The following is a 14,848-nucleotide window of genomic DNA, read 5'->3' on the forward strand; positions in this document are numbered from 1 at the left end:
GGCTGCTGAGTTAGACGATTTGACAAAGCCTTTTAAGATGGACCTCAAACTAACCAATCGTCGTTTTAACTTTGACAAGTTTAGGGTCTGTATAAGATTAACTTGTCAAGCGTTCGGCGGGTCATGCCAGGATTACCTGGACAGTAGTGGCTTACTTGATGAAGGCAGGTTAACCCGGGGTTTTAGGTGAATACACCAGGCTTCCAAGCCGTGCTTGATAGCATATTACAAGGGTCCTTTCAAACTCTTTGTTGTTGTGCACAAAGAGCCCCCAAGTAATTTTGTGAGCTGTGCTCAGTGGGTGCCTATGTTTGAGCTGTACAGAGCATCCATACTCTCTTTGGCCCCTTGGGTGTGTAGCTCCCAGCTGTATTGTGGCATGATAGCCGGTTTAACAGGTAGAACTCCACTTTGTCAGCTGAAGCCCCCATGTAATCATATTGGAAAAAATGGCAGAGGCCCTGCTTATAGCAAGGATACCGGTTTATTATATTGATCATGATATATACATTGTCGAAATATGTACATATGAGGAGCCTATAGCTCAGGTGTAGTGAGGACGAAGGAGAGCTATGTTCCATGGCCGCAGGGTCTCCTCCTCAGAGCTGCGTGAGTCTTCTCGAACGTTAATGAGGTAGTGTCGGTGTCAAAACCAGCGGATCTCGGGTAGGGGGTCCGAAACTGTGCGTCTAGGCGGATGGTAACAGGAGACAAGGGACACGATGTTTTACCCAGGTTCGGGCCCTCTTGATGGAGGTAAAACCCTACGTCCTGCTTGATTAATATTGATGATGTGTGTTACAAGAGTGGATCTACCACGAGATCAAGGAGGCTAAACCCTAGAAGCTAGCCTATGGTATGATTGGTGTTCGTCCTACGGACTAAAGCCATCCGGTTTATATAGACACTGGAGAGGGCTAGGGTTACACAGAGTCGGTTACAATGGTAGGAGATCTACATATCCGTATCGCCAAGCTTGCCTTCCACGCCAAGGAAAGTCCCATCCGGACACGGGACGAAGTCTTCAATCTTGTATCTTCATAGTCTTGGAGTCCGGCCGATCATGATAGTTCGGCTGTCCGGACACCCCCTAGTCCGGGACTCCCTCAGGTAGTATGATCCGTTGTGCAAATTCTTGCTGACCACAAAGGTCCCTTCCCAAGGTGGGGATAACTTGTGCATATCGGTTTGATCCTGGATGAGCCGGAGCACTAAGTCGTTGTCGGTGTCAAAACCGGCGGATCTCGGGTAGGGGGTCCCGAACTGTGCATCTAGGCGGATGGTAACAGGAGAGAAGGGACACGATGTTTTTACCCAGGTTCGGGCCCTCTCAATGGAGGTAAAACCCTACTCCTGCTTGATTAATATTGATGATATGGGTAGTACAAGAGTGGATCTACCACGAGATCAGAGAGGCTAAACCCTAGAAGCTAGCCTATGGTATGATTGTTGTTCGTCCTACGGACTAAAACTCTCCGGTTTATATAGACACTGGAGAGGGCTAGGGTTACACAAAGTCGGTTACAATGGGAGGAGATCTTCATATCGTATCGCCAAGCTTGCCTTCCACGCCAAGGAAAGTCCCATCCGGACACGGGACGGAGTCTTCAATCTTGTATCTTCATAGTCCGGGAGTCCGGCCGAAGGTCATAGTCCGGCCATCCGGACACCCCCTAATCCAGGACTCCTTCAGTAGCCCCTAAAGCAGGCTTCAATGACGACGAGTCCGGCGCGCAAGTTGTCTTCGGCATTGCAAGGCGGGTTCTTCTTCAAATTCCTTGTACCCGTCAATAGTGTCCGGCTTCTAGTGCGTGCTGCCCTCCTCGGCTTCTGTGCCCCATAATGACAATCTTCCACGTGTCAAACGAATGCGAAAAGCCAGGGGATTTTTTCATTTACCCCCCCCGGTTGCGTTAATGAACTGCCCATAAAAGAGACGGGGATTTAGATCCAATTCACACCATCTTCCCTCCGCGAGCCTTCATCAAAGTGCCTTCAACAGGGATCCATTCCACCATGGCCGGTCGGTGCAGCTCCTCCTCTCGCCTCTCCAGCCCTCGGCCCGGAGATTGGGGGCGGTGTTCCGTCCCGCATAGCGAGTTAGTAGTGCTTCAGTCCAAGGGGCTTCTCCCCCCAGCATATATGGTCCCAGTTCGAGCCGGGATTGCTACCTATAGTGGCGTAGAGCAGGCGGAGAGCGTCCCCAATCCCTCCCAAGGAGAGCGAGTATGCCTAGTCCCTTATTTGATTAGAGGACTCGGATTTCCAATTCATCCGTTTCTCCGAGGGTTGCTGGAGTTCTACGGCCTCCAGCTACACAACCTCACGCCCGCCTCTATTCTGCACATTGCGGGCTTCGTGGCCCTTTGCGAGCTGTTTTTGGGCGTCAAGGCCCATTTCGCGCTGTGGAAGAGGTTGTTTTTCCTCGTGCCTCGTTCTCAGGAGGGGTCTATTTATCAAGTGGGCGGAGCCGAACTATGGCGCATCACCGGGACCGGATATCTATCCGGTACCCCAAAGAGGACGTCCGAGGACTGGTCCTCGGAGTTGTTCTATATAGATGACGTCCCCCTGCCGGACCCTGCACGGACGGCATCCCTGATTTCAATAATGCTCCGTTGAAGAAGCGCCTGAGTTGGCGCCCGCAGAACCCTCAGAGGGAAACTGACAGGGACGTCCTTTACCTGATGAGCCGGATAAGGTTGTTGGCTCATTCCGGACTGACCATGATCAAGGTCATGGCCATATGCATTATGCGAGGGGTGCAGCCGCTTCAATACAGAGGCCACCCCATGTGGGATTTCAACGGGGAGTACGACGCCACCCGGTGCGGTCGTAAGGGGCCAGATTCGGCCGCCACTTTAACGAGAATCTTATCCGCTTTGTACAAGGGAGAAGAAGAAGAATTCCTCCGTGCCAACCCGGAGGGCGGATTCTCCATGTACAATCCACCAAGTTAGGTGAGCGAACACTTTCACTTGCCTACCCGCTTTCAAAATTCCCGTAGTTGAGTACTTAGTCTAGCAATGTTAAACGCAGGAGCTGCGCCAGATTGTGTGGGAGATAAACAGCCCTCCTCCACAACCCGAGGACCCAGAACGGTCTCTCGATCCGGACTCCCAAGAGGACCCGGACTTATGTGTGGAGTTAATCGATGGGGTGTTTCATCAGTTGAGCAAGGACAACACCTTAGTGGCCATTACGGCCGACTATCGCGGACTACTTCCAGCCTCAAAGGTAACCGAGACCGAAGTCCCAGTATTCTCAAGGAGATCTATCCATGCTTTATCTTGCATGCCGTGAACTAATAGTGTTTCATTTCGCAGGGTAAATCCTTGAGGCGGAAGGGCCGCTTAAGCTAGGCGGGCCAAAAAGAAGAGCGGACCAGATCGAGATTCTGGCGCAACGGTACGGCGTGCAAATTTAACGCCTAGGGTTTATGCCCTTGAGTCTTACTAACGCTGATGATTTTATTAGAAAGAAGAGAGCCCGCCGGACTATATCCGCCGGCCAAGGTTCAAGGCTGGGTCCGGAAGCGGAGACGGACACAGGGCGGGCCTCGGGCGTTCCTCCGACAGAGGACGCCGACGGGCTATCTGCCACCAATTCAGAGGCGGAGAGTGCCCTGAACCACAGGCGTCGTCGGACTGTTCTTCGTGACGCATGTGTTTCCCCAGAGGCGTTGGACTCCTTTAATACAGGAGATGCGTATCTCCGTGCCGCTCAAAATGGTCTAGCCAGAGCCAAAGAGCAGTATGTAAAATACATACAGGTGAGTAGAATTTAAGGTTATATATGTCAGTAGCCCCCGAGACTTGAAACAGTGAAGATAACTGTTTTAAGGATCATGTACTATACAGTGTCTTACAAAGAAGAACACGCAACTGTCCCAGGAGCTTGAAGAGTGCAAGGCCCAACTCAAGGCCGCACTAGCCACTTCAGAAAATGCCAAGGGGACGCCCTCAGGTAATATATGCTTCGAAAGATATTTCCGTTCTGAAGTGTGGCAGGTGTGCAATCCTGACGATAATAGTGCAGATGGGGCCGGAGTAAATCCGGACAAGCAACAACTCCTACGCCAACTAAAGGCTGGCGAGAGCATGCTGACGAGGGTGAGGCAAGAGAAGAACAAACTTCAAGACGCCAATACCCAGCTGGGCGAGGAACTAAAGGACGTTTGTATTCAGCTGTCTGCTTCCGTAAAGGAGAATCGGCGACTTCGATGAGGCATTTTTAGTAAGTGCTTGAACGAATCTTCGAAAAAATAATTCGGTGAGGAAGTCGATTGATAGAGCTATGTCTATAGGTCTGCTGACAGGTGGTCCTACGGAGGAAATGCCCGGTTCAACGGGAGACCTTCTTCCCGAGCTATTGCAACTACACGAACGAGTTCGGCAGGAAATGCAGAGTGTCATTCAGGATATGTGGCCATCCCTCTCCATGCCTGAAGGCCTTGGGGAGCTTACAAAGAAGCTGGAGGGAGTGCGGCAGCGCTTCCGGTTGTGGAAGATATCAGCCTGCCGTCAAGGTGCCAGGGAGGCCTGGGCCATGGTGAAGACTCGGTACATGAAGGCTAACCCAAACCACATGGCCGAGGTCGGCCCTATGGGTCCTGACGGAAAGGAGATCCCTGTCAGCTTAGTATATGGCCAGGTAGAGCTGGCTGCAAAGTATTCCCAACAGGACTTAAATTAGACCGCCTGTTGGACGGTATTGAAGAAGAATATACCGAGTTGGATTGACTCTGTAATTTAAAATGACATGAAAAATGCCTTCTAGCCGGATTGTAGATCGTTTGTCATTGCGGACCTTTTTGCTTCGACCTCTGGACCCTATAGTCCGGAGTGTGTCCGAATACCCTGTCGATTATGTAAGAACCAGGGCATGCATGGAGACAAGGTGTAGGGGTCATAATTGCTTTAGCAGACAAGTGCCCAACTAGTTATGTTATATTACATGGTTAGTAAGAAACATCTTCCAGAGAGAGTAGTTCCATTAGGGGTTCCTTTCCCTGGGAGGCATGCCCTAAAGTGCATGTCCGAACTGCTAAAAAGAGCAGAAAAGCATCTGGGGGCAGATAAATAAACACGAAAGATCATCTTTTAGTTCACCGACCGAATATTCCCTTAAGAACGCTAGCTTTCGGCTTCACCCAGTCTGAGGTACACATCCGGCTGACCCGGCAGTAACAATCGCAGAGGTGCTCCCTTTACCACCTAGCCGAACGAACGGGAACGTAGGGGTAAGCACAGGAGCCAGGCAACCCAGCTTGGCCAAAACTTAAGTCATATCGATGCATATAATGGTGTATAAAAGGTTCATGCGGAAGTGTCACACATGTTTTGGGCATGAGGCCCGTTTTATATAAACTTCTGATAAAGAAGCCCCCAGGTATGATGAGCGCGGGTGGCGCGTCAGGTATGTGCGAACAATGCACATGCAAGCCCCTAAGGGCTTGGGAGAAAAAAGGTAGGGAGAAGGAGCGAAATCCCGGACAGCTAATGTGAAAAAATAAAAATAAAAATAAAAAGGGGACAGAGGAAGGAGACGAACACGGAGTCCGGCGCTAGGCGTAGAATCTTCGTAGGCGTGCTGCGTTCCATGGGTTCGGCTCGAGTCGGTTGTCCGATGCGTTTCGCAGACGGTACGCTCCACCAGTCAGTACTTGGTCGATTATGAAGGGACCCTCCCATTTGGGCTTTAGTTTGTCCTTTTTCTTGTCCGGCAGGCGTAGAACTAGTTCGCCAACGTTATAAGTTTTGGCCCGTACTTCTCTGCTTTGATATCTTCGAGCCTGCTGTTGATAGAATGCGGAACGAGCTTTTGCCACGTCGCGCTCCTCCTCCAATGCGTCCAAGATGTCCTACCGATCGAGCTCGGCTTCTCTTTCTTCGTACATGCACACTCGAGGTGAGTCATGAATTATGTCGCATGGCAGTACTGCCTCTGCGCCGTATACCATAAAAAATGGTGTGAATCCGGTAGTGCGATTCGGCGTGGTCCGCAGCCCCCAGAGTACGGAGTCAAGCTCCTCTACCCAGTGCGTGTTAGATTCCTTGAGGGATTGCACTAGTCTGGGTTTGATGCCGCTCATAATGAGACCGTTGGCTCGCTCTACTTGCCATTGGTTTGAGGGTGATAGACTGAAGCGTAGTCGAGCTTAATGCTCATGTTTTTGCACCAGAGTTTAACTTCATTGGCCGTGAAGTTTGTGCCGTTGTCAGTTATGATGCTGTGGGGGACGCCGTAATGGTGTACGACCCCGGATATGAAGTCTATCACCGGTCCGGATTCGGTCGTCTTTACAGGCTTGGCCTCTATCCATTTGGTGAATTTGTCCACCATGACCAGTAGATATTTTTGCTTGTGGGTTCCTCCTTTAAGGGGTCCAACCATGTCAAGCCCCCAGACCGCAAAAGGCCAGGTAATGGGTATAGTTTGTAGGGCGGTAGGCGGCATGTGGCTTTGGTTGGCGAATAACTGGCAACCGACGCATCGCTGCACTAAGTCCTGAGCGTCTGCCCGGGCCGTTGGCCAATAAAATCCGGTACGGAAGGCCTTGCTTACAAGGGCCCGGGCTGCGGCGTGGTGCCCGCCGAGTCCGGCATGAATTTCAGCCAGAAGGTCTCGCCCTTCCTCTTCGGAGATACACCTTTGAAGGACTCCGGTTGTGCTTTTCTTATAAAGCTCTCCCTCGTGGACTTTGTAGGCTTTAGATCGCCGCACTATGCAGCGGGCCTCATTTTGGTCCTCGGGAAGTTCCTGCCGAGTTAGGTAGACTAGGAATGGTTCTGTCCACGGGGCAATGGCTGCCATTATTGTGTGGGCTGACGGCGTTGTTTCGTTGGCGGAGCCACCACCTGTGTCAGAGTGTTCGGTGAGGGGCAGTGTGGTTGTGTCCGGGCTATTGTTTCCGGATTCTCCCTCCCATGATACGGATGGCTTGAACAACCTCTCTAGGAAGATGTTGGGAGGGACGGCATCGCGCTTGGCGCCAATGCATGCCAACACGTCTGCTGCCTGGTTATTCTCCCAGGCTATGTGATGAAATTCGAGCCCCTCAAACCGAGCTGACATCTTTAAGATGGCGTTGCGGTAAGCTGCCATTTCCGGATCCTTGGCGTCAAAGTCTCCATTTATTTGGGATATGGCGAGGTTTGAATCCCCGCGGACCTCTAGGCGCTGAATGCCCATGGAGACTGCCATCCCGAGACCATGTAAAAGGGCCTCGTATTCGGCTGCGTTGTTGGAATCCGTGTACATTATCTGAAGTACGTATTGGACCGTATCTATGATTGGGGACGTCAAAATAACGCTAGCCCCCAGGCCACCCAACATTTTGGAGCCATCGAAGTGCATGATCCAGTTGGAGTATGCGCCGTACTCTTTAGGGAGCTCAGCTTTAGTCCATTCAGTGATAAAGTCGGCCAAAACCTACGACTTAATAGCTCGCCTTGGCTTGTAAGTTATGTCGAACGGGAGGAGCTCGATGGCCCATTTGGCAATCCGGCCCATTGCGTCACGGTTGTTTATAATATCATTAAGAGGTACTTCGGATGCCACTTTTATTGAACACTCTTGAAAATAGTGTCACAGCTTCCGGGATGCCATGAACACCGCGTATGCTATCTTTTGATAATGCGGGTACCGTGACTTGCATGGAGTTAGGATAGTGGACACGTAGTAAACTGGTTTTTGGAGAGGGAACTTGTGTCCGTCCGTGTCTCGTTCGACGACGAGCACCGCGCTTACAACTTGATGGGTTGCCGCGATGTATAACAGCATTGGTTCACCCGTGTTGGGAGCGTCCAGGACCGGATTTGTTGCAAGTATGGATTTTATTTCTTCGAGTCCGTCCGTGGCGGCATCCGTCCACTCGAAGTGTTCGGTGCGCCGCAGGAGGCGATAGAGGGGTAATGCCTTTTCTCCTAAGCGGGAGATAAAGCGGGTTAGAGCTGCCACGCATCCTGTCAATTTTTGTATTTGTTTGAGGTCTTTTGGGGTATCCAATTGTGACAGAGCTCGGATCTTGGCTGGGTTTGCTTCAATTCCTCTACCGGATATGATGAAGCCCAAGAGCTTTCCGGCTGGTACGCCGAAAACGCATTTTTCCAGGTTGAGCTTAATGTCATATGTTCGGAGATTGTCGAACGTGAGCCTCAAGTCGTCTACTAGAGTATCGACGTGTTTGGTTTTGTCGACCACGTCATATACGTACGCTTCAACTGTTTTGCCGATCTGGTTGGCCAAACATGTCTGAATCATGCGCTGATATGTTGCACCGGCGTTTTTGAGCCCGAAGGGCATCGTGTTGAAGCAGAATGGGCCGTATGGGGTGATGAATGCCGTTGTGGCTTGGTATGACTCTGCCATCTTGATTTCGTGGTAGCCAGAGTATGCATTGAGGAAACACAATGAGTCCTGTCCTGTGGTGGCGTCGATGATTTTATCAATTCGGGGGAGTGGGAAAGGATCCTTTGGGCAGGCCTTATTTAGGTCTTTGAAATCGACACATAGGCGCCAAGATTTGTCCTTCTTTGGTACCATCACCAGTATTGCTAGCCAGTCCGGATGTTTGATATCTCTGATGAATCCGACTTCCAGCAGTTTTTCTAGCTCCTCTCCCATGGCTTATCTCTTGGGTTCGGAGAAACACCGTAGAGTCTGCTTAACGGGCTTAAAACCTTTTAGGATGTTCAGGCTGTGCTCAGCCAGCCTGCGTGGGATTCCTGGCATGTCTGAAGGGTGCCAGGCGAAAATTTCCCAATTTTCTCGCAGGAATTCTCTGAGTGCGGCGTCTACATCGGGTTTTAGTTGTGCCCCGATGGAGGCCATTTTTGTGGGGTCCGTTCGATGGACTTGGAATTCGACTATTTTGTCCGCTGGTTTGAAAGAGGTGGACTTGGATCTCTTATCTAGTATCACATCGTCCATGTCCACCGTGGAGCGCAATGCAGTTAGTTCCTCGGCCGCTAGGGCTTCAGATAATGCCTTCAGGGCCTGTGCGGCTGTCTTGTTTTCGGCGCTGAGTGTTGTGTCCGGATCACTTGCAAGAGTGATGATTCCTTTGGGTCCAGGCATTTTGGGCTTCATATACCCATAATAGGGTATGGCTTGAAAAAATGTAAATGCTTCTCGCCCTAGCAGAGCGTGGTATCCGCTGCTGGACGGGGCCACTTGGAATGTGACCTCCTCGGATCTGTAATTATCCGGCGTGCCGAACACCACATCCAGTGTGATTTTTCCTGAACAGCACGCTTCCCGGCTTGGTATTATTCCTCTAAAGGTTGTGTTGCTTCGCTCAATGCGGCTCTAGTCTATTTTCATTTTTCGCAGGGTTTTCTCGTAGATGAGGTTAAGTCCGCTGCCGCCGTCCATGAGTACCTTTGTAAGTCGGAAACCGTCTACTATCGGACCGAGGACCAATGCGGCTGGTGCTCGGGCTGTCCGGAATTTAGGTTCGTCACTGGCATTAAAGGTAATAGCCGTGTCACTCCATGGGTTTATTGTTGCTACTTGGTAGACTTCGGTAAGGTTGCGGAGCGTTCGTTTCCTCGCATTGTTTGATGTGAAGGTCTCGAAGACTGTCGACACCGTACTGGCATTTCTGGGGAGGTGTTCTTCGGGTTCTGGAGTTAGAAGCTCCTCGCCAGTTCTGGCCACCTGCCGGAGTATCCAACATGCTCTAAGGCTGTGAGTTGGTGTGACTTCCCCTGAACTATGAATTTTACAGGGTCCATTGAGCCATCCCTCCAGTACGGTCCCATACCCTATAGAGGGTTTTTGTTTTTTGATGTTTGGCTCAGATGACTGGCGATAATGCGCCCTTTTGTTTCGGACTCGTGTTGTATTCAGGGCCGGATTGTCCCAGAATTTTCTTCGGTTTTCCGAACGCTTTCTGTTGCACAGTACTTTCGTACTATGGATGTCAAGTCGGCGAAGCATGTGATTTCACGGCAACTTATGGCGTTGAGGATTCCGATGTTCGTGCAGTTGTTACAGAAGAATGAAATTGCCTCTTTCTCATGACAGTCCTTTATCCTGTTCATAACCAGGAGGAATCTGGCCCAATAGTGGTGTACTGTTTCCCCGGGCTCTTGCCGTATTTGGGATAAATCCCTAATAGTTGGGTGGGCGGGTGGATTTAAATCCGGAACCTTGCCCGATATAAGATTCAGGGGCCAAGAAGTTTCCGAATTCGGAAGCTTGCTTTCTTGGACATTATTCAATGAATCAGGCCTGCTGCCTGACTTTAGGTTCAGGGCTTGGCCGACATCCTCCCCTCCGCGGGTGTCCGGCTTGGAGGGGTCGGGAATCCGGACACATCTGGTCCTTAGGGCGGGCGAAGATTCGCCACATTGTTCTTCCACCACTTCAACATGGTGGGTGACCTGGGGAGAGTCGATCTTTCTCTGATCGGGTTTAAGACCAATCTGGCCGTAATCTGTAGCGACTCCTAGGGCAGCAATGCGATCCAAGAGCTCGTTCAGGGAAGAGAGCTCCGTCGGATCTAACTACTCGGCGAGCTCCGAGATGATGTGGAGATTGCTTTCGATGGCCCGAGAGGTCATCGTTGGCGCGGCGGCCGAACAGGCGGTCATCAAAAAACTTCCTAGCCGGAGATTTTGGCCAACAGCCAAAGCTCCTTTGGCAATAGCGTCATCTTTAAAGACGGGGCGCGGCATCCTTCCTGACGGTGACGACACAGAGGAACTCTCAATGAAAGCACCAATGTCGGTGTCAAAACCGACGGATCTCGGGTAGGGGGTCCCGAACTATGCATCTAGGAAGATGGTAACAGGAGATAAGAGACACGATGTTTTTACCCAGGTTCGGGCCCTCTCGATGGAGGTAAAACCCTACTCCTGCTTGATTAATATTGATGATATGGGTAGTACAAGAGTGGATCTACCACGAGATCAGAGAGGCTAAACCCTAGAAGCTAGCCTAAGGTATGATTGTTGTTCGTCCTACGGACTAAAACTCTCCGGTTTATATAGACACCGGAGAGGGCTAGGGTTACACAAAGTTGGTTACAATGGGAGGAGATCTTCATATTGTATCGCCAAGCTTGCCTTCCACGCCAAGGAAAGTCCCATCTAGACACGGGACGGAGTCTTCAATCTTGTATCTTCATAGTCCGGGAGTCCGGCCGAAGGTCATAGTCCGGCCATCCGGACACCCCCTAATCCAAGACTCCCTCAGTCGCCTTCTTGAAAGGTTCTTGTTTTAACCCAGCGGCTGTGATAACACCGCAGGTCTTGCTGATAAACCGCCGAATGAGCCAAATCCATGTCCCATTTCTCATCTAACAGGTCCAGTGCCTCCTGGCGTGCTTGCTCATTCTCTGCTTCAACATAATTGGCAACCCGGGCGAGTCATGACGAATATCACTTGGCAGGACGGCTCTTCCCCATAAACCATGAAGAAAGGTGTATAACCCGTAGATCGGTTTGGGGTGGTGTTTATGCTCCATAACACAGATGGTAATTCTTCCACCCAACAACCCGGCGTCCGCTTCAAAGGAACCATAAGCCGGGGCTTGATACCCTTCAAGATTTCTTGATTAGCTCTCTCAGCTTGACCTTTAGACTAGGGGTGAGCCACTGATGCTACATCAAGCCGGATGTGCTCTCGTTGACAAAACTCCTCCATCTCACCTTTGGAAAGATTCATGCCATTGTCTGTAATGATGCTATGTGGAAAACCAAACCGGAAGATCACCTTTTTGATGAATTGAACCGCCGTGGCTGCGTCACAATTGCTTACTGGCTCCGCTTCAACCCACATAGTAAATTTGTCAACCGCCACCAAGAGGTGGGTCTTCTTATCCTTGGAACGCTTAAAAGGACCCACCATATCAAGCCCCCAAGTAGCAAACGGCCAAGTGATTGGAATCATCTGTAGCTCTTGAGCCAGAACATGAACTCGGTGAGAAAACTTCTGACAAGCATCGCACCGCTTTACCAGGTCCTCAGCACCGGCATGAGCCGTCAACCAGTAAAAACCATGACGAAAAGATTTAGTAACCAAGGACTTTGAACTGCATGGTGGCCACAATCGCCTTCATGGATTTCACGCAAGATGTGTTGGCCCTCCTCAGGAGAAACACAACATTGGAATACGCCAGAGACGCTGCAGCGGTGTAACTCGCCATTGTGAATAACCATGGACTTGGATCGCCGGACTATCTGTCTGGCCAGAACTTCATCTTCTGGTAACTCGCCTCGGTTCATGTACGCCAGATATGGAACCAACTGTGCCTCCGGATCAGGAATATATGTAAAGCAGCAACCAACTGTGCCTCCGGATCAGGAATAGCCAAATCCTCCTCTGTGGGTAACTTTACAGACGGGTTATGCAGGATATCCAGAAAGGTATTGGGCGGCACCGGTTTGCGTTGAGACCCCAGCCGGCTTAAAGCATCTGCTACTGAAAGTGCAACTATCCCTAGGTGGTTTTGATAATTCATAACAACATATAGCTCATTGAGCTAATACTATTCCAAGACTATTATTTCAGGAAGCTCAATGAATGGCATGGCATGGATGATGAAAGTGGATCCCTCAAAATATCAAGGACAAAGGATTGGCTCAAGCTCAAAAGCTCAAGACCCTACATTTTATATTTCAGTGATCCAAGATCACATTGAGTCTATAGGAAAAGCCGATACTATCAAGGAGGGATGAGGTGTTGCTTAATGAGACTCTTGCTTCAAGTGCTTAGTGATATGCTCCAAATACCCTCAACTACTTTCTCACATCCCCATATGACCTAAACCTAAAGCCAAAATCAGTCACACCGATTCTTTCTATCCGGCGCCACCGAGTTCAAATGTCATAGCCACTGCCACAAACCCTAGAGAAATCGGTCTCACCGATAGGGATCTCGGTCTCACCAAGATGGGATTGTAATCTCTCTGTTTCCCTTCGTAATGTTTCGGTCTAACCGAAGTGAGCGATCTGTCCCACCGAGATTGCAATGTAAACTCTCTGTTTCCCTTTTGTAACATTTCGGTCTCACCGAAAAGAGCAAATCGGTCCCACCGAGTTTACCTGACCAACTCTCTGGTTAGCTAATTACCAAAATCGGTCTCACCGAGTTTGTGTAATCGGTCTCACCGAGATTACGTTATGCCCTAACCCTAACCATATCGGTCCTACCGAGTTGCATGTCGGTCCCACCGAAAATCCTAACGGTCACTAGGTTTACTAAATCGGTCTGACCGAGTTTGTTGATTCGGTCCCACCGAGATTGGTAAATTGTGTGTAACGGTTAGATTTTGTGTGGAGGCTATATATACCCCTCCACCTCCTCTTCATTCATGGAGAGAGCCATCAGAACAAACCTACACTTCCAACTTACCAGTTCTGAGAGAGAACCACCTACTCATGTGTTGAGGCCAAGATATTCCATTCCTACCATATGAATCTTGATCTCTAGCCTTCCCCAAGTTGCTTTCCACTCAAATCTTCTTTCCACCAGATCCAAATCCTATGAGAGAGAGTTGAGTGTTGGGGAGACTATCATTTGAAGCACAAGAGCAAGGAGTTCATCATCAACGCACCATTTGTTACTTCTTGGAGAGTGGTGTCTCCTAGATTGGCTAGGTGTCACTTGGGAGCCTCCGACAAGATTGTGGAGTTGAACCAAGGAGTTTGTAAGGGCAAGGAGATCGCCTACTTCGTGAAGATCTACCGCTAGTGAGGCAAGTCCTTCGTGGGCGACGGCCATGGTGGGATAGACAAGGTTGCTTCTTCGTGGACCCTTCTCGGGTGGAGCCCTCCGTGGACTCGCGCAGCCGTTACCCTTCGTGGGTTGAAGTCTCCATCAACGTGGATGTACGATAGCACCACCTATCGGAACCACGCCAAAAACATCCGTGTCTCCAACTGCGTTTGAATCCTCCAAACCCTTCCCTTTACTTTCTTGCAAGTTGCATGCTTTAATTTCCGCTGCCTATATACTCTTTGCATGCTTGCTTGATTTGAGTGATGATTGCTTGACTTGTCCAAAGATTGCTAAAATCTGCCAAACTCTAAAATTGGGAAAAGGTTAAGTTTTTAATTGGTCAAGTAGTCTAATCACCCCCCCTCTAGACATACTTCAAGGTCCTACAAGTGGTATCAGAGCTTTGGTCTCCATTTGCTTTGATTTCCATAGCTTTTGGTGGTCATAGCCTTGGTTTCACAACCTAGGAGAGTATGGCGTCTAGCGAGGGAAATTATCACCGTAGAGGTCCTTACTTTGATGGAACTAATTTTGCTAGTTGGAAGCATAAGATGAAAATGCATATTCTTGGACATAACCCCGCCGTTTGGGCTATTGTTTGTATTGGCTTGCAAGGTGAATTCTTTGATGGGAGAGAACCAAACCGTGAAGCGAGTGCGGATGAATTGAAGATGCTGCAATACAACGCTCAAGCTTGTGATATCCTCTTCAATGGTTTATGCCCCGAAGAATTCAACAAAATCAGCCGTCTTGAGAATGCAAAGGAAATTTGGGACACTTTGATTGATATGCATGAAGGTACCGACTCCGTCAAGGAATCCAAGTTGGATGTGCTCCAAAGTCAGCTTGACAAGTTCAAAATGAAGGATGGTGAAGGTGTCGCTGAAATGTACTCTAGGCTTGCTCTTATCACAAATGAGATTGCCGGCTTAGGGAGTGAAGAGATGACCGACAGATTCATCATCAAGAAGATCCTAAGAGCATTGGATGGAAAATATGATACCGTGTGCACATTGATTCAAATGATGCCCAATTACAAGAATCTCAAGCCAACGGAGGTCATTGGTAGAATTGTTGCTCATGAGATGTCACTCAAGGATAAGGAGGAACTTCACAA

This window comes from Triticum aestivum, chromosome 2B (assembly GCF_018294505.1).
Source record: "Triticum aestivum cultivar Chinese Spring chromosome 2B, IWGSC CS RefSeq v2.1, whole genome shotgun sequence".
Taxonomy (NCBI): Eukaryota; Viridiplantae; Streptophyta; class Magnoliopsida; order Poales; family Poaceae; genus Triticum; species Triticum aestivum.